This window comes from Spermophilus citellus (genome assembly GCF_964194105.1).
Source record: "Spermophilus citellus genome assembly, chromosome: 2".
NCBI classification, from domain to species: Eukaryota; Metazoa; Chordata; class Mammalia; order Rodentia; family Sciuridae; genus Spermophilus; species Spermophilus citellus.
In genome coordinates, this window is record NC_138183.1 from 227363355 (window position 1) to 227385717 (window position 22363).

General features: G+C 42.8%; 1 long non-coding RNA gene across 1 annotated transcript; it reads right to left on the reverse strand.

Moving 5' to 3' along the window:
* Positions 1-8607: 8607 nt before the first annotated feature.
* LOC308642598 lies at positions 8608-20752 on the reverse strand. Its single transcript, XR_014020589.1, has 3 exons — positions 20579-20752; positions 9459-9569; positions 8608-8706 (listed from the first exon to the last, which is right to left on the reverse strand). It is a non-coding gene; the product is annotated as an uncharacterized lncRNA (long non-coding RNA).
* Between the last annotated feature and the right edge of the window lie 1611 nt (positions 20753-22363).

A 22363-nucleotide genomic window follows, 5' to 3' on the forward strand; every position in this document is an offset into this window, starting at 1 on the left:
GTCCCACCAGCAATGTACAAGTGTACCCTTTTCTCCACATCCTCGCCAGCACTTGTTGTTGTTTGACTTCATAGTGGCTGCCAATCTTACTGGAGTGAGATGGTATCATAGGGTGGTTTTGATTTGCATTTCTCTGACTGCTAGAGATGGTGAGCATTTTTTCATGTACTTGTTGATTGATTGTATGTCCTCCTCTGAGAAGTGTCTGTTCAGGTCCTTGGCCCATTTGTTGATTGGGTTATTTGTTATCTTATTGTCTAATTTTTTGAGTTCTTTGTATACTCTGGATATTAGGGCTCTATCTGAAGTGTGAGGCGTAAAAATTTGTTCCCAGGATGTAGGCTCCCTATTTACCTCTCTTATTGTTTCTTTTGCTGAGAAAAAACTTTTAAGTTTAATTAAGTCCCATTTGTTGATTCTAGTTGTGAACTCTTGTGCTATGGGTGTCCTATTAAGGAATTTGGAGCCCGACCCCACAATCTGTAGATCGGAGCCAACTTTATCTTCTATCAGGCGCAGAGTTTCTGATTTGATATCAAGCTCCTTGATCCATTTTGAGTTAACTTTTGTGCATGGCGAGAGAAAGGGATTCAGTTTCATTTTGTTGCATATGGATTTCCAGTTTTCCCAACACCATTTGTTGAAGATGCTATCCTTCCTCCATTGTATGCTTATAGCCCCTTTATCAAATATAAGATAGTTGTAGCTTTGTGGATTAGTCTCTGTGTCCTCTATTTTATACCATTGATCCACCCGCCTGTTTTGGTACCAGTACCATGCTGTTTTTGTCACTATTGCTCTGTAATATAGTTTGAAATCTGGTATCACTATACCGCCTGATTCACACTTTCTGCTTAGAATTGCTTTTGCTATTCTGGGTCTTTTATTTTTCCATATGAATTTCATGATTGCTTTATCTATTTCTACAAGAAATGCCATTGGGATTTTGATTGGCATTGCATTAAATCTATAGAGAACTTTTGGTAATATCGCCATTTTGATGATGTTAGTTCTGGCTATCCATGAACAGGGTATATTTTTCCATCTTCTAAGATCTTCTTCTACTTCTCTCTTTAGGGTTCTGTAGTTTTCATTGTATAGATCTTTCACCTCTTTTGTTAGGTTGATTCCCAAGTATTTTATTTTTTTTGAGGATATTGTGAATGGAGTGTTTTTCCTCATTTCCATTTCAGAAGTTTTGTCGCTGATATACAGAAATGCCTTTGATTTATGCGTGTTGATTTTATATCCTGCCACTTTGCTGAATTCATTTATTAGTTCTAGTAGTTTCTTTGTAGACCCTTTTGGGTCTTCTAGGTATAGAATCATGTCATCTGCAAATAGTGATAATTTAAGTTCTTCTTTTCCAATTTCTATGCCTTTAATTTCTTTCGTCTGTCTATTTGCTCTGGCCAGTGTTTCGAGAACTATATTGAATAGAAGTGGAGATAGAGGGCATCCCTGTCTTGTTCCGGATTTTAGAGGGAATGCCTTCAACTTTTGTCCATTCAGAATGATGCTAGCCTGAGGCTTGGCATAGATAGCTTTTACAATGTCAAGGTAAGATCCTGTTATCCCTAGTTTTTCTAATGTTTTGAACATAAAGGCATGCTGTACTTTATCGAATGCTTTCTCTGCATCTATCGAGATGATCATATGGTTCTTATCTTTAAGTCTATTGATGTGGTGAATAACATTTATTGATTTCCGTATGTTGAACCATCCTTGCATCCCAGGGATGAATCCTACTTGATCATGGTGCACTATTTTTTTGATGTGTTTTTGTATTCGATTCGCCAGAATTTTATTGAGGATTTTTGCATCTAGGTTCATTAGAGATATTGGTCTGTAGTTTTCTTTCTTTGAGGTGTCTTTGTCTGGTTTCGGGATCAGGGTGATGTTGGCCTCATAGAATGAATTTGGAAGAGCTCCCTCTTTTTCTATTTCCTGAAATAACTTGAAAAGTATTGGTATTAATTCTTCTTTAAAGGTTTTGTAAAACTCCGCTGTATACCCATCCGGTCCTGGGCTTTTCTTGGTTGGTAGTCTTTTGATGGCTTCTTCAATTTCATCCATTGATATTGGTCTGTTCAGATTGTGTGTATCCTCCTGACTCAGTTTAGGAAAATCATATGACTTAAGAAATTTATCGATGTCTTCACTATCTTCTATTTTATTGGAATATAGGTTTTCAAAATAATTTCTAATTGTCTTCTGTATTTCTGTAGTATCTGTTGTGATATTGCCTTTTTCATCCCGTATGTTAGTAATTTGAGTTCTCTCTCTTCTTCTCTTCGTTAGCATGGCTAAAGGTCTGTCAATCTTATTTATTTTTTCGAAGAACCAACTTTTAGTTTTGTTAATTTTTTCAATAGTTTCTTTTGTTTCAATTTCATTGATTTCCGCTCTGATTTTAATTATTTCTTGCCTTCTGCTACATTTGCTGTTGTTTTGTTCTTCCTTTTCTAGGGCTTTGAGATGAAGTGTGAGCTCATTTATTTGTTGGTTTCTTCTTTTTTTGAGGAATGACCCCCAGGCGATGAACTTTCCTCTTAAAACTGCTTTCATGGGCTGGGGATGTGGCTCAGGCGGTAGCGTGCTCGCCTCGCAAGCGTGCGGCCCGGGTTCGATCCTCAGCACCACATACCAACAAAGATGTTGTGTCCGCCGAGAACTAAAAAATAAATAGTAAAAATTCTCTCTCTCTCCTCTCTTACTCTCTCTCCTCTCTCACTCTCTCTTAAAAAAAAAATATTTAAAAAAAAATAAATGTGTCTCTCTTACTAAAAAAAAAAAAAAAAAAAAAAAAAAAAACTGCTTTCATTGTGTCCCATAGATTCCGATATGTTGTGTCTGTATTTTCATTTATCTCTAAGAATTTTTTGATTTCCTCCTTTATGTCTTCTGTAACCCATTGATCATTCAGTAACATATTGTTCATTTTCCATGTGATGTAGGGTTTTTTCTTCCTTCTTTTATCATTGATTTCCAGTTTCATTCCATTATGATCAGATAAAATGCATGGTATTATCTCCACCCCTTTATATTTACTGAGGGTTGCCCTATGGCATAATATATGGTCTATTTTTGAGAAAGATCCATCTGCTGCTGAGAAGAAAGTATATCCATTTGATGATGGTTGATATATTCTATATAAGTCAGTTAAGTCTAGGTTATTGATTGTGGTATTGAGTTCTATAGTTTCTTTATTTAACTTTTGTTTGGAGGATCTGTCCAATGGTGAGAGAGGTGTGTTGAAGTCTCCCATAATTATTGTGTTGTGGTCTAGTTGATTCTTGAATTTGAGGAGAATTTGTTTTATGAATGTCGCAGCACCATTATTTGGTGCGTAAATATTGATAATTGTTATGTCTTGTTGGTGAATGGTTCCTTTTAACAGTATATAATGACCTTCTTTATCCCTTTTGATTAACTTAGTCTTGAAGTCGATTTTATTCGATATGAGGATGGCCACCCCTGCTTGCTTGCGAGGACCGTGTGCGTGGTATATTTTTTCCCATCCTTTCACCTTCAGCCTGTGTATGTCTTTTCCAATCAGATGTGTCTCCTGGAGGCAGCATATTGTTGGATTTGTTTTTTTAATCCATGATACCAGAAGAGGCTATATTTTCTCTGACATATGTTTATGGTGTCTTTGTCTGGTATGAAATATCTGTATTTATGTGGGTTTGTCTCTGTGTCTTCTGATCTGTTCCATTGATCTTCCTGTCTGTTTTTGTGCCACTACCGTGCCATTTTTGTTACTATAGCTCTGTAATATAATTTAAGATCTGGTATTGTGATGCCTCCTGTGTCCCTTTTCTCATTAAGCATTGCTTTGGCTATCCTGGGCCTCTGATTTTTTTTTTCAAATGAGTTTCATGACTGTCTTTTCTATTTCTATGAAGAATGTCATTGGAATTCTAATGGGGATTGCACTAACTCACAACCAGGGAGGGGAAGATTAGAAGTTCATTGGACTAGACAAAGGGGAATAAGGGGAAGGGAGCGGGGGCAGTAATAGGAAAGACAGTAGAAAGAATTGGATGTATCTTTCCTATATAAACACCTGACCATTGTAAATATCAAGTACAGCCACAATAATGGGATCCCAACTGGAACAAGTTGTGCTTATTCTATGTATGTATAATATTTCAAAATATACTCTACTATCATGTAATAATAATAATAATAATAATCATAAATGATTTTTAAAAGTTTTTTTTTACTTTTGATACAGTCCCAGAGTCTTCAATACTATTTGTATTAGCTCCCAGAATAACCAGTGCTTTGGAAGAAGCAGTAGAGAGATACTTCACATGGTGACTGGACATGAATTTGAAATTTGAAATATAACTTTGCATCTCCTGAGCGTCCTCCAGGCAGGGTGGCAGAGATGGAGGGCAGTGGACAGCAGTGAACCCCCAGTCCCACCTGCTGTCAGATACTTCAACTCTTCTCAAAGTATCACTCAAGTATTTCTGAACACTCTTAGAAATGTGTCAAATATGCTCATAAAAAAGCCCTGGTCATTTCCATTTTGTGCCTGCCATTTTCCTCTCATCCACCTTGGGGCCCCCTTTGAGGGAGCCTTGACAGCCAGCAACCAGTGCAAGAACACTCACGCCCAGATTCTTTTGCATTTGGTTAACACCCCCAGACGCACCAGCCTTCATTCTGTGGCTGGAACGCACTGAGCACCTTTACATCAGGGATTTTGCAAATGTTTGTTGTCCTACCAGGAAGGCTCTTTCCCCGGGTAGCCCTCAATCAGCCCCTTCACATCATTCAGGTCTCCTGGGTGCCTTCCTTGGTATCCTGCCTCCAGCTTGTTCTGTTCTAGGGAATGAAAAATTATGGCCCGTGAGTCACATCTATTATCTATGGATACTTTTATGCTACATCGGCAGTATGAGTAGTAGCAACAGAAATTGTACAGCCTGCAAAGCTGAAATCGTTTACCATCTGGCCTTGGCAGAAAAGTTTTACCAACTTTAGTCTGTCTCATAGCCTCATTTCTTCACACCCTGTATCCATATCCGTATCTGCTGCCTCATTTTTATTTTTCTCCCTTGACTACAATGTTTAAATGCCTGTAAGTTGAGGAACCCATCTATTTTTTTAAAAATGTTTTTAGTCATACATATTGGAAGTTTATTTTGATATAATCATACTTGCATGGAATATAATTTGCTCCATTTCAATCTCCAGTGCTTTCTCTTTCTCTCGTTTCCTCCCTCCCTTTGTTCCCTTTCCTCTACCCTACTGGTCTTCCTTCTATTTATTCTTTAATCAATGTTTATATATATATATATAATATATGCACATAGCATAATTTGTTCAATTTCATTCTGTATTCCCTCCCTTTTCCCATCCCTCTCCTCTCCCCCTCACTCCCCTTCCTCTATCCACTGACCTCCCTTCTGTTTTCATGGTATCCATCTCCTTTCTTCCTCTTACTTTGCTTTGACTTGTGCATATGAGAGAAAATATCCGATCCTTGACTTTCTGAGTCTCATTTAGCATAATGTTCTTCAGTTCCATCCATTTACCAGCAAATGCCATAATTTCATTCTTCTTTATGGCCAAGTAAAACTCTGTGGTGTGTGTGTGTGTGTGTGTGTGTGTGTGTGTGTGTGTGTGTGTATATGTATATGTGTGTGTATATATATATAAAACATTTTCTTTATCCAGTCATCTGTTGGTGGGCGCCGGGGCTGATTTTATAACTTGGCTACTGTGCATTGTGCTGTGATAAACATTGAAGTGGCTGCGTTCTTATAACATGCTGCTTTTAGTTCTTTTGAATAAATACCAAGGAGTGGGATTGCTGGTTCCCTTCCCATAAGATGATTCCATTCCTAGTCTTTTTGAGGAATCTCCATACTGCCTTCCAAAATAGGAACCCATCTATCTTGATCTGGGTTATTTTGTTAGATTGCCAGGAAACCAATGATGGTAGATAAGATGGATTTGGGTCTATTTCTTTTTGCTTCATAGAAGCAACAATAAAGTTGGATATGCATCTTAAATTAACAGTTCTTACCATATCCCTATGACCAATTGTCAAGTTCTTCTCTGTTCCAATCTCTTACCCTTGTTTCATTCCTTTCTCAGTTTGCATCCAACACTCCCAGCTCCCTGTCTTCTTGTCTTCACTCTGCCTTCTCCCCACGCCCCCAGCTCTTTGTCTTCACTGAAGCCAGCAGCCCTCTAGGGAGTAGCTCATTGCTACAAAGCCAACCAAGGCAATGTTGCATTCCTCTCAGGCTTGTATGGGTGGGGCTGGAGGGTGTGATGGACCCATAAACTCAGACACATTTTTGAGGGAGCCTCATACTTTCCCAACTTGCACTTTTTGATTTGGGGCTATTTAAAAAATGAGTCTCAGGGGATGAAACTCAGTTCCAGAAAAAGTTTGACTATACGAAACTCTGAGAGCCAGTTATGGAAGAGCTTTTAGGAACAAAATCAAAGTAATGCTTCTCAAACTTCCCTGCCGCAGCCCACCTAATGGCAGGTGAGAGTGACATATTTCTCCAGGTGGAAATGGAGTCAAAAACTATACATCTCTAGTTTCTTCTTCTTTCAATAATTAATTATAATATTATATATAATAAAGAAAAATTATTTACAATTATATATTACGTATAATATATTTATAATTTTATATGTAATTTTATATTATTTCAATAATTAATTATAACGTTATATATGATATATGAACCATCATAATTATTTTAAATATAAATGAAAATTTTCATCTATAATGATGTATAATAAATTTTATTTTTATATATAAACATTTATATATATAAATATAAATATATATAAATAAATACTGGGAATAGAACCCAGGGATGCTTTACCACTGAGCCATATCTCCAGCTTATTATTATTATTATTATTATTATTATTATTATTATTATTATTTTTGAGACAGGTTCTCACTAAGTTGCATAGAGCCTTGCTAAGTTGCTGAGGTTGGTATCAAATTTATGATCCTCCTGCCTCAGCCTCCCAAGTCCTTGGGATTGCAGGCCTGTGCCACCATACTCCGCTAACCATATATTTTATTTCGTAACATATTTTAAAAGAAATAATGTATTTTTTCCAAAGCAAAAGTTTTCAAGCAAAAATTGTGGTTTGTATCCATTGTTTGCCCACTCCTGCTTGTGCCTAAGCTCCCAGTGATACTAAAAGAACTCAGAAAGCATGGAGTCTAATCTAGTCCTCCCTTAGTAGATGAGGAAACCAAGGCTGCAGCGTCCTGTCCTGTAGACCAGCTCCATTCCTGCCTTCTTGGAAGGACGAACTACTCCACAGGGGGATTAGGAATGAGCTGCATGGTCTCTTTCTGCCCCTCCAGATCCACCTGCCACACTTCTCCACACGCTCTATGTCCTTGCAGCTGACATCTGTTACTGCATCACCTGTTTTCCTTGCCCTCTGACTTCTGGTTGGGTTTGGTCAATGGAAACAAAGGAGGTAACTGGAGGAAGGGATGAGAGCGAAGTCAGGTTGGCAGTGGCCACCCTCCCCAGAGGCTGCCTGTCCTCTCCAGATGATGGCCCTCTAGGTTCTTCATCCTCTTACCCCTTAGACTCAGGCATCTTCCTCACCTACTAGCCTCAGAGTGCTTTGCTATACCAGTCACACTCCTGTAAGTAATGCCCTCATTAGACTCTCTTCATTCCCTTTATCAAAACATCATGTGTTTCCCACCAGGACACTAAGAATAACTGGTACCAGAAGCAGTCCAAAGAAACAGCCCCTCAAAATGGGATTTCTGGGCTTGGGGTGCTCACACATTCATTAAGCACACATGCAATTGTCTCATGAGATAGGGAGTACCACGGGTTCCTGTGGTCTACAGCAGCCTCATGATCACATGGGGAGTATTATGTTTTGTGTTTAGTGGCCGCAGGTCTTTGGTCTTTAGTCATTCTAACCTATGTAGCAGGCAGCGCAGACTCTCGGGGCATTTACTCCTTCTCCTTGAGGGCATGCCTGTGGCTTCAGGGGGCTTTCTGAGGTCAAGTTAAAAAAGAAAAGACAGTGACAGACCTGTTTACAGATGGGTCTACAGGGTATTCTAGGACAAACCAGGAATGCTGGCCACTGCTTACAGACTTGACCTGGGGTGAGCCTAAAGGGTAGCACTGATGAGAAATCCTCTGTGGTTAGAATGTTTGGAAATTCAGGGCTTGGAAAGAGCAGAACCAGAAGATTAGTGACAAAGAGGTCTGGAATTTTCGACTGTGATAGTGCCTCGGTTAGCACTGTCTTTAGGGGCTGTATGGAGACCTTTAACTATTGCCATGGTATTCCACATAACAGTGGCTCTAAGTTGTCATAATAACAACAAAAGCATATCCTTGCGTCTGAAGACTGCAGGATTCTCTGGTGTTTCTATATATCTTCTCATCCAGAGGAGCTGGATGGATGTATTAGTTTTCTATTGCTGTCTAACAAATGCCCTCAGTGGGCATGGCTTTAGCTAGGTGCCTCTAACTTAAAATCTTTGGCAAATGCCTTAGGCAAAGCATTGGCAAAAACCATAGGCATCTCAAGACTTGACTTAGGGGAGGAACTATTCCCACTTACATGGCTGTTGGCAGGCCCCAGGTCTCTGCTAGCTATTGGCTGGAGATGTCAGTTTCTTGTCATGTGGATCTCCCCAGAGAACAACTCACAACAGAGCAGCTGGATTCCATCAAAGCAAGGAAAGCAGACAGTGAGAGAGAGCAAACAAGATAGATGCTAGAGACCTTTTGTAATCTAAAGTGACATCCCATCATTTTGCCCTATTCTTTTCGTTATAAACAAGCCACCTGTTCAGCTCACATTCAAAAAGAAGGGAAAACATGTGACCAAGAATATCCAGAAGCAGGCATCTCTGGGAGCCATTTTAGAGGCTGTCTATCTTTCTGGAAATAACAATAAGAAAGCCTGCTGAAGTCTCAGTTACGCCTCTACCTGGCAGGCAACATCCCGTGCAGTTGGCGTGCTATGCAATGGTTTGGAGTCTATGGTTAATAGCCAAAGAATGGTACCATCTGGAGAGTGCACAGACCTGAAAAACAGATGGCGATAGAAATGTTCCTTTAGCTAGGTTCCTCTAAATTAGAGGCAACTATTGCAAGGAATAATATACTTTGAAAATTGTCACCTCTCTTGCTTATGTCTTTGAACTCAATGGGTTTGGAGGTCCTAATGCCTGATAGAATGCTTCTCCTAGGGACCACAGCAATGGCCCTAATAAATCATAAGGTGATGCAGCTGCTGGCCATTGTAGGCACCTCATATACCCTGAACCAAGTAACAGAGATGAGAATTACTATATTACTAAGGGAGGATGGGGTTGCTGTCACTCAAGAGCAGCAAGAAAGACTATGCTTGAAACTTGGGGGGATTTCAAACATGCAAGACCAGGGGCATCTCCCCGTATTCTTTACCTTGTAGTCCTGATCACTGGGAAACCATGGCATTCAAATGAAGAGGACTCAGATGCTGTCGCTCTGAAGATTTGTGTCACAACAGGAAAAGAACCCCATCCAACCATGGTGCTGGCAGAGGGTGCAGGAAGCACAGAATTGGGTGGTTAAAGAAGGAAACTGTAGTTATCACCTTCAGCCTAATGATTAGGTAGGGAAGTGGGGTCTGTAGAAACTGTAATTTATGTTAATTGTTTATGTGCCTCCTTGTTTCCCACTACCTTCCAAGAAGAGTACAGGTGGTGACCGAATTTGTATTTCAAGTGGCAGTATAACTGAATTTATCGCCTTGACATGACCCAGTGCTGGAGGGACTTCACAGAGGCTGAGAGATGAAGGGAGGCAGCTAGAATGAGTGGTTGCAATTTGCTTCTCCCCGTCTACTCTGCCCTCTCCGTCTTCATGCCCTGGGAAACCGATCTTTCCAGAAGGGGTGGGCAGGACATCAAATGGGGAAGGAGATAGGTAGGGTTATTTATTCTTCCTGGTCCTTCCACACCAAGCTGCAGATCGGCAGCAATTGTTTCTCTGCCTAAGTTTGGCTTCCTAAGTTTTGCTTTCCTTGAAAGAGCTATCTAAAAAAAAGAACTTGAGTCTTGGTAAGGTGACTTGGGAATTGCCTCCTGGAAGCAGAAGGAAGGGAGGAAAATCGATAGAAATTATGAACGATCTGGACATGGTCGTGGGCAATGGGATGGTCATCACTTTGGGGACTCTCTGAGTAACTGTTACTGTGTGCTCAGAATAATTTCCCTGTAGGCTGAAGAGTCTGGGGCATCTGTCCCTTAAACACTGAAGTTGTCCCTGTAGACATCAATTCTATTAATTTCTGCATTTTACCTGTTCTGGCTAAGTAGTCTTTTTTTCCATTTTGGAGAAAACCCAAGCAGAAAAGATGAGCAGTGCCTCAAATGTGCTTGATGTGGCTGCAGAGGCAGCTTCGTCTAATTCCTCAAAGCAGCAGCGTCACCATTGAAGCAGCAATGCCCCGTGCCCGGTGGTGGGGGCAGAAGCCATGGAAATGCTCAGGGGCATAATGGAGGGGATCTGGTCAGGACCAGTCTGGCCATGATTTTGGAAGTCATCCTTGGCTCTGTAGATTCTAATCCTGGTTCATCAGACCTTGCAGAGTTTCATAAGCTAATCAATCAACGTCTTTTAACAAATTCCCCTTTCCTACCTTTTCTAATATCACTGCCAGAATCAGTATCTGTATTTTATAAATTAGTAGTATGCACTAATCAGGATCTATTCATTGATAGTACTTTACAGTTTTGTAAAAATACTTAGTGGGATTAGAAGTGTAATTAATAAGAGTAACAATAAAGTAACAGTATCAATGCCAAGTACAAAGCTGTCAGTTCTACTAAATGTTAAAGACTTTACTGCCAAAAAATACCATTTGTATCACAGGTTTGTATGTATATATGTGTGTATGCATGTGGAGGTGTGGGGGTACATTTATCATAAATATAAAATTATGGTCTACCATGGCCTGTGTGAAGGAAAATTATAGGCCCTGGGAAGTATTTCATTGAGAGCTCTGATTGAGGCTGCTGTAAGAGATTAGAGTCAAAGGTGATGATGATTGGTGAGCAGACTTCCTTATATGCATCCACTGTGCCCCCTTGAGATCCGAAATGCAGTTCTACCATGTCTATAAATCCTGTGTGTGTGTGTGTGTGTGTGTGTGTGTGTGTGTGTGAGAGAGAGAGAGAGAGAGAGAGAGAGAGAGAGAGAGAGAGGTCATTTCTCCTGCTATGCTCCTCCTTCCATTTCATTGAGTTCCACTGCTCACAGTCACAGGTGTATAGAATTCTCACCCTTTTCTGGAATTCTCCCATAATTTAAGGTAAAAATAGGGAAAGATCACATGGTGCTCTGTCTACACAAGGTGATTAATAAATATTTACTCCCACATGCCAGCTCAAACCCAAGTGTTAAATCCATCCCTGTCCATTGTCCCCTCTTCCTGCTTCTCTAGAATGTCTTAACTAGATTGCACAACTAAGCAAACTCAACTCGAATCTATTGACAAACAAAGGAGGGGGGTGGAAAATAAAGGAGGGGTCAATTATAAAGGCCTGTGTATTTTTATTTTTAACTCAACTATATACTCAATTATTGAGTGAATAGTGGTTTTTTTTTTTCAAGTATTACACCAGCTACTGTTGTCACTGAGAAAAATTTAAATATTTGAATCCCTGCTTGATAAATTGTGGTCCCTGAACCAACAACATGAGCCTCATCTGCAAACTTATTAGAAATTCAAATTACCAAGCTGCACTCAAGGTACACAGAATCAGAAACTCTAGCAACAAGGTCCAAAAATCTGTGTTTTTGGCAAGCCCTACAAGTATTCTGATGTACAATATGTACAGTCAAGTTTGAGAATCCTTGCTCTGAAACTGTTTTTGTTTTTTATTTTTTTTTAACTTTGGCTGCTATTAAAACTCAATTGGGGAATTTGAAAAAAATAACAAAGATTAGATTCCACCCTTAATCAATTGAATCTCTGGGGGTTTAGCCCAAGCATTGGGATTTTTTTTAAAGCTCCTATTGTATAAGGTAGACTACTACCACCAGTCTAAACTTTCACATTGAACACAGTCATGAATGAGTAGCTCTAATACATAGCAAGAATTTTAGAGCACAGACACTGAAACAGGGCTATGGGTAAGTAAGAAATAATCTGCTAATAATTCTAATTGCTATAGCAAGCTTCCAAACACTGGAAAATTAAAACTATAAAATTCATTCTTGCTCTTGTAACTGGTGCAGTCCACAGGTCTCTGTTTCATGCAGTCACTCAAGAGACCCCAACCCCTTCCATGTTGTGGCTACATCCTTTTCTATATTCTTGATGTCTGCCTTATTCAGCTGGTAGATGAAAAGAGAGTAACTCATCCAACACCAGAAGAGGTTGAACTCTGAAAGAAGAAACTGAGAGGCATCAGCAGGCACCCCTCCTCTGTCATCTGATTTTCTTCAAATGACTATCAACAAACATCTTGAATAAAGGAACTCCAAGTTCATTGGAAATATATGGCCTTCGCATTCTCATTGATAACTTTTGACTCCACCCACCCCTGTGTTTTTCCAAAGGATCAAATAGGAAGGAGTTACATCCAAGCTGGATGCATAAAAAATGTGAATGACTTGGGGAAAATTAAAAACAGCAATTTTTGAGGAGGTCCCTAGGAAGGAAGAGGGGATTGTTAGACCCTTTCAGTCATGGAAGAAGTAATTTTACAAGTCTTAAAACCACTGAGATGTTTAGGATGGGGAAATGACCTGACAAAATGTCCGTGAATGTTTCCACTTAGACATTTACGTATTAGCAATCGGGCTCTCCACCTGTGTGGGAGGTGCTGTTCCTCAGCACACTTGGCACCAGAATCTGCCAGGGGTTTGCGTGCATTTCCCTCCAGGTCATGTAGTGGCAAGTTTGGGGCAGCCATGATGGGCTGTGGGAGGTTCTGTGAGAGGCCGGGAGAATTATTTACAAAGTTCATGTACCATGGCTTTGGGCATTTTAGGTGAATCTTTCTAAAATTTGACTTTTTCATGTATCAATAGAGATTTCAAAATTGGCCAGATAATGGTTCTTGGGTCTAAGGGCATTAGCTAAACCTCCTAAAATCAGGACTCAAAGTCTTCTTTCATTCAGTGGTTCAAGAAAAGCACATCAAGCAGTTAATATTTGCCAGAGACTATGGTACTCAATACCATAGTTGCAATGCCAATCAACACAGAATGTACAGTTGCCCATGAACTGCACTTGCAATCCAGTGGAGGGGACCCACGAGTAGCTGCCTTTTACAATGCAGAGTGATAAGTCCTTTGATGGGGTCATAGAGGAGCCAAGGTGGAACTGACCTAGTCTTTGGAGGAAAGAGTGCATTAGTTATAATTGTGCCTGTCTGCAAACAACAGATTCCATCACCCATCCTAACCCACCCCGAAATATAAACAATGGCTTTACAATTAGGAATTTTATATTTCAGGAGGTAGGTGGTCCATGGTTATAAGGCAGCTTAAATAGGCTGTCAGAGCCTGTGCTCGTTCATTGCATATCGCTCCTGTCCTAATGGTTACAAAATGGTTCCTAAAGTTCCAGGACCTGGATCCTCTATTCTAGGCAGGAACAAGATGAAGAACAAATGGAAAAACGCTAGACAAACCTGTCAGACGTTTTCCAGACTCTCAGCCCAAAGTCGTCTTCTTTGTTTTGGCCACAACTCTGTCCCATGGCTATTCTGGATGCAAGGGTGGTGAGAAATGTAGCTTTGGTCCCTGAACATTTCCAAATAGACTGAACCATATTTCTAATATTCAGGAAGAAAAAAATGATTCCTGGGAGACAACTGTAAGTGTCCCTAGGAATAAGAATAGACAGAGGAAGTGAGCACCCGATTTCTCAGTACCCTTCTGTGGCCTAGGTGTTCCTTTCACAGCTCTGAACCAAACCTCCCTCTGGCATTGTGGACGCTGGACTAGGGAAGAGGGACACACCGAAGGCTGAGAATCATTTCCTTCTGCTCCCACTATGGCAGGTAGAACTACCTCCAATCATGCTAGAGGTGTGTGTTGGAGGTCCATGTGGAACAACAAACCAAAACAAAGATCCCCACTTCCAGAGAAATCACACTTAATGGGGAAGTCAGAGGACACCACCATGCCCAGTGAGAACATCCCAGTGTTTTTTGCATCCTATTTAATTCTCCAAAGCAACTGTTTAGGAAAGCAAGTGTGTGGTACCATTATACAGATGAGGAAATGAAAGCCTAGCGAGAGCTCAATCTTGTGCAATTCACACTGCTGGCCAAAGAAAAAGACTGGAGGAGGACCCCAGGGCTTCTGCTTCTGAATCTAACGCATCCTCCTCTTCAGAGCCACATGTGGATACTGAGACTTGTTACATGGAGCCTTGGCCCAGGGAGATGCAGCAGTGGAGAAAGAGGAAGCGCTTTGGTCTCAGACATTACAGCAGCCCGCTGGGGTCTCACCCAGGAGGTCTGAGACCATTCTGGTCTTGTCCATTTCTTACAGGAGGAAAAGGTGGTGGCTTTCTAGCACAGTCAGGGGCTTGAGGAAAAAGTTCCACTCTTGGCCGGCTGGGACAGTGCTCATGGAATAGCGCTCTTTTTTCCCTCCATGTGAGGACTGGGAAGGTGGCTTAATTCCTACAGGGCTTTCAGGGTTGCCAGGGGGCACTGTGGCTTGGTCCAGGTTGGAGTCTTCACACAGTCTCTGGACCCCTTGGGGAGGAAGAGGCCCTGACCTTTCTCTCCTGCACTTTGACTTTTCCTTGCCAGCTGTGACCGTAGCAGAATCCCCTTCCTTCTGCCCTGTCCTGGGCAGCCACGACCTTAACATTGCAGGCTAAAAGGAACTCATGCTTCCCACATGTTGCTGCTCTGTGACTCCACACCACTGTGCCTGCTGCCTGGGACGGTGTTCCTGCTCTGGCCGGCCTGAGGGGCCTATGGATGACTCTGAACTCACCACAAGGTTATTTCCACTGGGAGGTCTTTTTGCCCCCTGGTCCCTCTGCCACAGCCTCCCAGAGCTCGAGGATCCTCCCAGGCCCCCAGGCCTCAGGCTCTCTGCTCCTGGCTCCTCTTAGCATCTGTTAATATGCCTTTCGCCTCCCTCCCCTTCACAGGGAGACCTCGCCTTCCCATGGTGCCTGGCACTAAGTAGGCCCTCAGTACCTAGGGGGTAAACCAAGGACACATTCTGATACAGAACTTGATAGAAACGTGTGGGAAAGCTTGTGTCACATCCTCGAGGGGCCTTAAGCTGAGAGGCTTATTCAAAGGGAGAGAAATGATCGCATGTTTTTGAACACTTAATATATGCACGGATTGTGTCCTTGAATCCTCACAATAACCCATGAGGTAGAGGCTCTCTCCATTTTGCTTCTGAGAAAACAGGTACAGGGAGGTCAGCTAGCTAGCTCCAGGCCCCACAGCTAGGACATGAGAGAGGAATTTCACACCCAGAGCTCAAGCCATTCATCAAATGTCCTGCATGGTGTGCTTTACTGCCACCTCCCCGCCCTCCCAGCCACACAGGAGCCTGCAGCATGGGCAAGACATCCTGGTGTGGATCAATTAGACAAAACAGGCAAGACAGAGCCTGCCCCAACCCTCAACAGTCAATTAGTGTCTAAATGTGAACATAGGTGTGAGAGGCAGGGAAGGAGTGGAGGACTGAAGTGGAGAGTGGGTTAGGAAGGACTTCCCCAGCCTGAGAGGACACAGGAGCAGCACCCTCAGCTGATGGGAGGGTGGGAACAGAGGGGAGCAGTTACCATTTTTTTTTGTATCTAGAATTTTACCCCAAAGGCTCGTGTATTGGGTGGTTGGAAACTTCAGAAGGTAAGTCCTAGTTGGAGGAGGCAGATAACTAGAGATGTCCTTTGGAGGCTATGTATGTTCCTAGACTTCCCCACCCCTCTGTTTTCTGGCTGCAATGAGGTGAGCAGCTTTCCCTCACCATGCCCTTCTGCCATGATATTCTGCCTCATCGGAATCAATGGAACCAATTGAACATGAACTGAAACCTCTAAAATCATTAGCCAAAATAAATCTTTCCTCCTTAAGTTGATTTATTCAGGTATTTTGTCACAGTCGCAGAAAACTGACTAACACAGGAGGGCGGGACAGCGTGGACAATCCATTTCAGGGTTCTTCTAAGAAGATGTTTGGATGGACTGAGCTGGGCTTAGCCATCATTTCAGGACTTCTTAGAAATGAAACCACCAGAAGCATTTAGCTCCAATTGAACTCGGGGGTCACATGAGTGCTCAGAGGAACATGGGCTGTTCACTAGACATCTTATCAAGATGGGGCAGGGTACAGTGGCTGGGAGGAGGGCAGACACCAAGATAGCACCGGCTTCCTGACCACATGGGAGAAAGGAGATTCCTGTTCAACAATGAAGGGTTGACTGAGAACAGATCTTAAGGAGGTGCTGTTTTGGAAATAGAACAGGACTATTTCTCTTCTCCTATGACAACAAGGAAGTAGAAACCATCTAAGAAGGATAGGCTGTCACTTCACAAATGTGTCCTCTCCATTCTGAAATGCTGTCATTAGCAAGAGATTTGAAAAACATACTACTTCTCTTTCTTTCAACTTGTGTTAGCACAGCTGTACAAGTTGACAGGCCAGTAATAAGTGTTCATGTCTCTGGAAAATAGCATAGAAGTTCCCCCCCAAATTAAAAATGAACTATCAGGATCCAGCAATATATCCAGTATATATCCAAATGATAGGAAGTTGGCATGTTGAAGACACATCTTCACTCCCATGTTCACTGAGGCAATATTCACAACAGCCAAGGTGTGGATTTAAGTGACGTGTCCATCATTGGATGGGTGGATAAAGAAAACGCCATGTATACACACAATGAAATATTGCTGTACCTTGGGAAAAGGGAAATCTTATCATTTGCCATAACATGGATGAATGTAAAGGACATTATATTCATTGAAATAAACCACCAAAGCACAGAGAGACAAATACCCCATGATCTCACAAGTGGAATTTCAAAAAATCTGATCTCCCCTGATGAAGAGAAAGCATGCTTTTGGTTGCCAAAGCATCATGATCAGGAGTCAGCTGAACATATGCCTTCTCTCCCTCAGATGAGATCAAATTTTTTTAGATTCATCTGAACTGAGTCCAGTTAGTTAATTTTAAGAATACATTTCCCCTCTATCATAACAACAAAAAAAGTTGAACTCATGGAAACAGAAAGTAAAATGGTGGCTACCAAAGAGAGAACTGGAGAAATGTTGATCAAAGGCCACAGATTTCAAGTTAGGAGGAATAAGTTCAAGAGATCTATTTTGAAACATAGTTACCATAGTTAATAACAATATACTTTGCTCTTGAATATTGCTGAGAGAGGAGATTGTAAGTGTTCTCATCACAAAAGCAGTAGGGGAGGCAATGCATATACATGTATACATGTATCAACATATCATGTTGTACACCATAATTGTATGCTATTTTTATTTGTCAATTAAAAAATGAAGTATTTGGAATCCTTATTCGAATCTCTATGAAGTACGCAGGGCCCTATAATGAGGTTGTTTAAATATCCAAGTGATGGAGTCAGGCTGCGTTTGAATCCCACCTCTGAGTAGCTATGAAACTGGGCAACCCACTCACTCTCCCTGTGCTACAGCTTTCTCTGCCTATCAACAGGGTGACAATGGTACTTAAAGGACTGCTAGATTGGATAAGTTACTGATGTAAGTAACAATATCCAACAAATTAGGACGTAAACATCTGCTATTGCCATGATCACCTTTTGTAGGTGAGGGAAACTGAGGCTTGGAAAGGTGAAATGATTTTCCCAGGTCATGCAACCAGTTGGTGGCAGAAAGAAGATCTAATGTTTGTAACTAAACCCTCCAACTTCCTGCCTGATGACCAGTGAGGAGGAACCCCTTCTCCTCCAGCTTTCCAAACAGTGACACTCTGTCAAGACCTTTAAAAAAAAAAAGACAAGACAAAAAGGTACCTGGTGGAGGGTACTTAAGAAGAAGGGGATGAGGACCCCAGGAGAAGGGAAAGCAATGTTATGACCGTCCATTCAGAATATGAGTTAGCAAGGCCTTTCCCTATAAGGACAAGACAGTGATTATCTCAGCCTTTGTGGGACCATCTGGTCTCCATGGCAACCACTCAGCTCTGCTGTTCCAGCACTGAGACAGCCACAGGTGAAGTGTAAACAAACAAGCAGGGTCGTATTCCCATAAAACTTGACTGTGGAAGCCGAAATTCAAATCAGGTAAAAATCATATTACATTTTATAAACTGTGAAATATTCCTCACTTCCTGATTTCTACCAACCATTTAAAACATGTAAAAACCAGTAAAAACTAGAGGGTGTGATTCAATGATAAAGCACTTGCCAAGCCAGCACAAGTCCCTGGGTTCCATCTCTAGCAACACACACACACTCTCTCTCTCTCTCTCTCTCTCTCTCACACACACACACACACACACACACACACCCATAAAAATTTCAGACCCTGAAGGGCTACAGTGTGCTGATCCCTGCTGTACAGGTTTAAATTCATTGAATCCCACCAGTACTGCCAGACTCGTTTTACACAGAGGAAAACTGAGGGTTAGGGGGTTTCCTGGTCAGCCCAAGAGCACAGAGTAGAGAGAAGCAGAGTTGGGATTCACTTCCTCTTCCAATGGGCTCCTGTGCCCTTGGATCTGGTTGCTCAAGTTCCACCCACGTCTGTCACGACTATGTGCAGAGTGTGTAAGACCCGCCCTTAGGAGAAGCTGCCCTAAAGGAGGTTACCCCTTCTGATGTGTGATGTCAGCATTTCCTACAGACAGGCCTTTGGAGAAGCAGCATGAATTGGCCAACATTGAGAATACGATGCTGCAGGAAGCGACAGATCTCATCTGGGGACCAGAGTCATGGCTTGCTATGTGGGGTGGGGCAATGATTCCGTCCAAACAAACTTTCCCTGAGCTCTGTGACAATGGTGACAAGACCCGTCTTCCACCATTAGGTTAGCTAACTTTCCATTACTGTATCAAATGCTTGGAATAATCAGTTTATGAGAAAGGTTTACTTTTCCTCAGAGTTTTGGAGGTGTCTGCACATGATCAGGTGGGCCTATTGCTTTTAGGCTTCTGGGGTGTAGGGGCGTGTAGCATATCATGGTGGGAATGTTAGTGGAGCAAACCCTTCCCACCAGGACATGGACACGAAAGAGGAAGGAGAGGAGGAGACTGAAATCCCACTATCCCCTTTAAGGACATCCCCAATAACCCAAAGACTTCCCACTAGCACCCACTTCTTAGAGTTTCACTTCTTCCCAATAGCACCAAAGTGGGAGCCCACTCCCTTAAACACATGGGCCTTGGCATTTAAGACCCAAACTATAGTGCCCGATCTGCAGTCAGCAGGAAGGCTGGGAGACTCCCACCTGGCAGGTAGCCCTCTTGGGAGAGCCCAGAGAGGGGGCCGGTCTTGAGGATCTTGGCATCATATTGGGCAAGTGGCAGCCAAAGGTGGGTGAGATGTACCCGTCTGAAAGATCAAACTGGGCTCTGAAGTTTCCTGGAGGGTGTGGCCTGGGGCTGGGAGAGTTCTCAGGAGGGCCCTCTGCGCTTATCTCCCTCCTCCCCACATCCCACATCTCAGAAATCAGGCTTGGCCTCTGCCTGCAACGGCCAGGCCTGCTCTCAGCTGAGCCGGTGGTGAGGCGGGGGTCTGGCACCCAGCCCTTCCCCTGGAGACCCAGGAGCGCCCTGAGTGGGAGCTGCTGCTCCCAGACGGCAGCAAGACTGCTGTCATGGCCACCTGCCCGCAGGTCTGAGCTTGTCTAGCTCCACAGGAAGGGAAACCACCCCCGCCTCCCTCCCACGGTGGGTGCAGTCTACCCGGGAGCTGCAGCAGGCCGAGCCTGTCTGGGCGAGGGTGACAGCAGACCCTGGCACTTCACCGATTTATTTTGTATTCTTTGAAAATCAACGTTTCAGGATTAAATGGTTTCCAGATAGAGAATTTAGAAAGTAGGTTGAAGGCAAAAGAAGAAGGAAATGAGAGCCCTCCAGGATCCTGACTCCTTCCCGGAAGTCCCTGCTTTTCTTCTCAGCCTTCATCTATGCCTGTGTAGGCTCCTTATCCAAATGGAGGCCACAGAATCCATTCTGCTTTGGAAATCTCTTTCCTTTTCATTTAGCACTGCAGGGTAAATATCTTTCCATGTGAAAGTTCTGATAGGTCCTCGATCAAAGGTGGGTAGGACTTGAAGGGGGCTGGCTATGTACCGGGGGCCATAGATCCCAAGTGATTTACGGGGTTTAGCCTTTCTCAGTAACAGTCCTGGGGCAGGCTCTGTGGTTCTCACAATGGAGAAGCCCCGGGCTCACTGTTTGCAGCCAGGTGTTCCTGCCCCAGCCCTACCTGACTCACGGCACCATCTTAGACTAGTCACTCCTTCCCTCTGGGCCTCAGTTTCTTCATCTATAAAACGGGATGCTCAGGAGGGTTTTGCCAGCTCTAATGTTCCATGACTAAGCACTTACGGGCTCACAGAAGATTCTGGCAGCATTAGCTGCCCAGGGGAAGTTGCTTCTCCCGGGTGGGGTGGGTATGCCGGCTTCCAGCTCAAGGCAGACGGAGGGGCTGGGGGTGTTGGTGGGGAAACTAAAACCCCTTTGGGGTTATCAGTGCCCTGTGTCAGCGATGGCCCCCACGGCTCTGCGGGTCACTGGCTCTCTCCAGCTTCCGGTTCCCCACCCCTGCGGAGAGGGAACAGCTCCTCTGCCTCTGGGTCATGGTATTAGCAGCCAGAGCCAGAGGCCAACAGCTGCTGGTTACAATCTGAGATGCAAACCATGTGACTGGGCAGAGAGAGAGAACAGCCTCCGGTAGGGCCAAGGCAAAGGCCTGGGGAGCTAGAGGGCTGAGGGTCCTGGGGATCTGAGAAGGGCCTGGGCCTTGCTTCCTTGGGTGGGCAGGCCTTCTTTTATCACCTCCCCTTCAGAAGCAAAAGCTGCGTTTTTGTCAGTATACTTTGAAGAGTCTTGCCATGAAACTTGGAGGCCAAGGCAGCTGTTTATGGAGGCTTCAAGGGGTAGGACTGACATGAAATATGAGCAGCACGATCCTTGTCCTAGAGCTTGGGCAGCTTACCCTCCAAATTTCGAGTAGAAACAACAGCAATAAGACCAATACAGCTTCTGTATTACAGCTACTTGGCATATGCTGGGCAATGGGCTGGGTGTTTTACTAGCTTTCTCTATTCATTAGACAGCTTTCTTATTCATAAGCAACTTTGTCTTATTCACTAGGCATAGTGAAGTCCAACAGTATTATCTCCATTTCACAGGTGAGGGCATGAAAGCTCCCAAGGATTCCCAGTAATGAGTTCTAGTGCTACAACACAGACTCAGGACTGTCTGTCCCTGAGCTTGGTCTCTTAAGGACCCTATCCTTCCACCTACTTGAAGCTGCATGCTTCATGATTCAATTGGGAATCTACCACTGTGACTTTGGCTTTTCCTTAAATGCAGAAATTCCTGGAGGCTTCAAAACGTATCATTTCCAAGCATCTATGTGCTGGATCTCATACTCTGCAATGGTGTATGCAAAAATGTGTAAGCCTTGGTCCGCAAACACTAGAAGTTTAGTATTTCATTGATGAGACAAAAGATACAGATCCCATGGTTCTAGAATGCATTTATCTTTTCATGGCATTCTGGAAATAATAATTTTAAAAATGTTTCCATCGGTGCATTGTGCTCCTACATAACAGTGTGGGGTTCCTTTTGACATATTCATAAATGCATATAACATAATTTGTTCCATTTCAATCCCCAGTTCTTCCCTTTTCCTTCCCCTCCCTATCCCAAGCTCCTTCCTCTACCCTACAGACTTTCCTTCTAATTACTATTGTTTAAATAGATACACTGTAGCTAGGCATAAAAGTGGAATGAAATTGATTGAATGGTGCTATGTGCATGTATGTCTATATGGCAATAAATCCACTTTTAAGACTGAGTGTTTGGGGGCCATGCTTTCTGTGACCTGCCAGCTGTGTGCCTCTGGATTAAATGTCTTATCCTCTCTGTTTCTCAGATTCCTTCTCTCTCAAACAAAGAGAATACTACCCATTTTACAGAGTTGACTCTTCAGGATTAAAGAATGGTATATAGAGTACCATCACGTAGTAAATGTTAGCTAAAAGTCTAAAACGATGGGGCCCTAAGTCAGACAGCTTGGATTTTATTCCACCTTATCTGCTTAATCAGTTGTGTGACTTTGATTGCTTACTCTGTCCTCCAATTAAGAACAGGATTGTTGAAGGA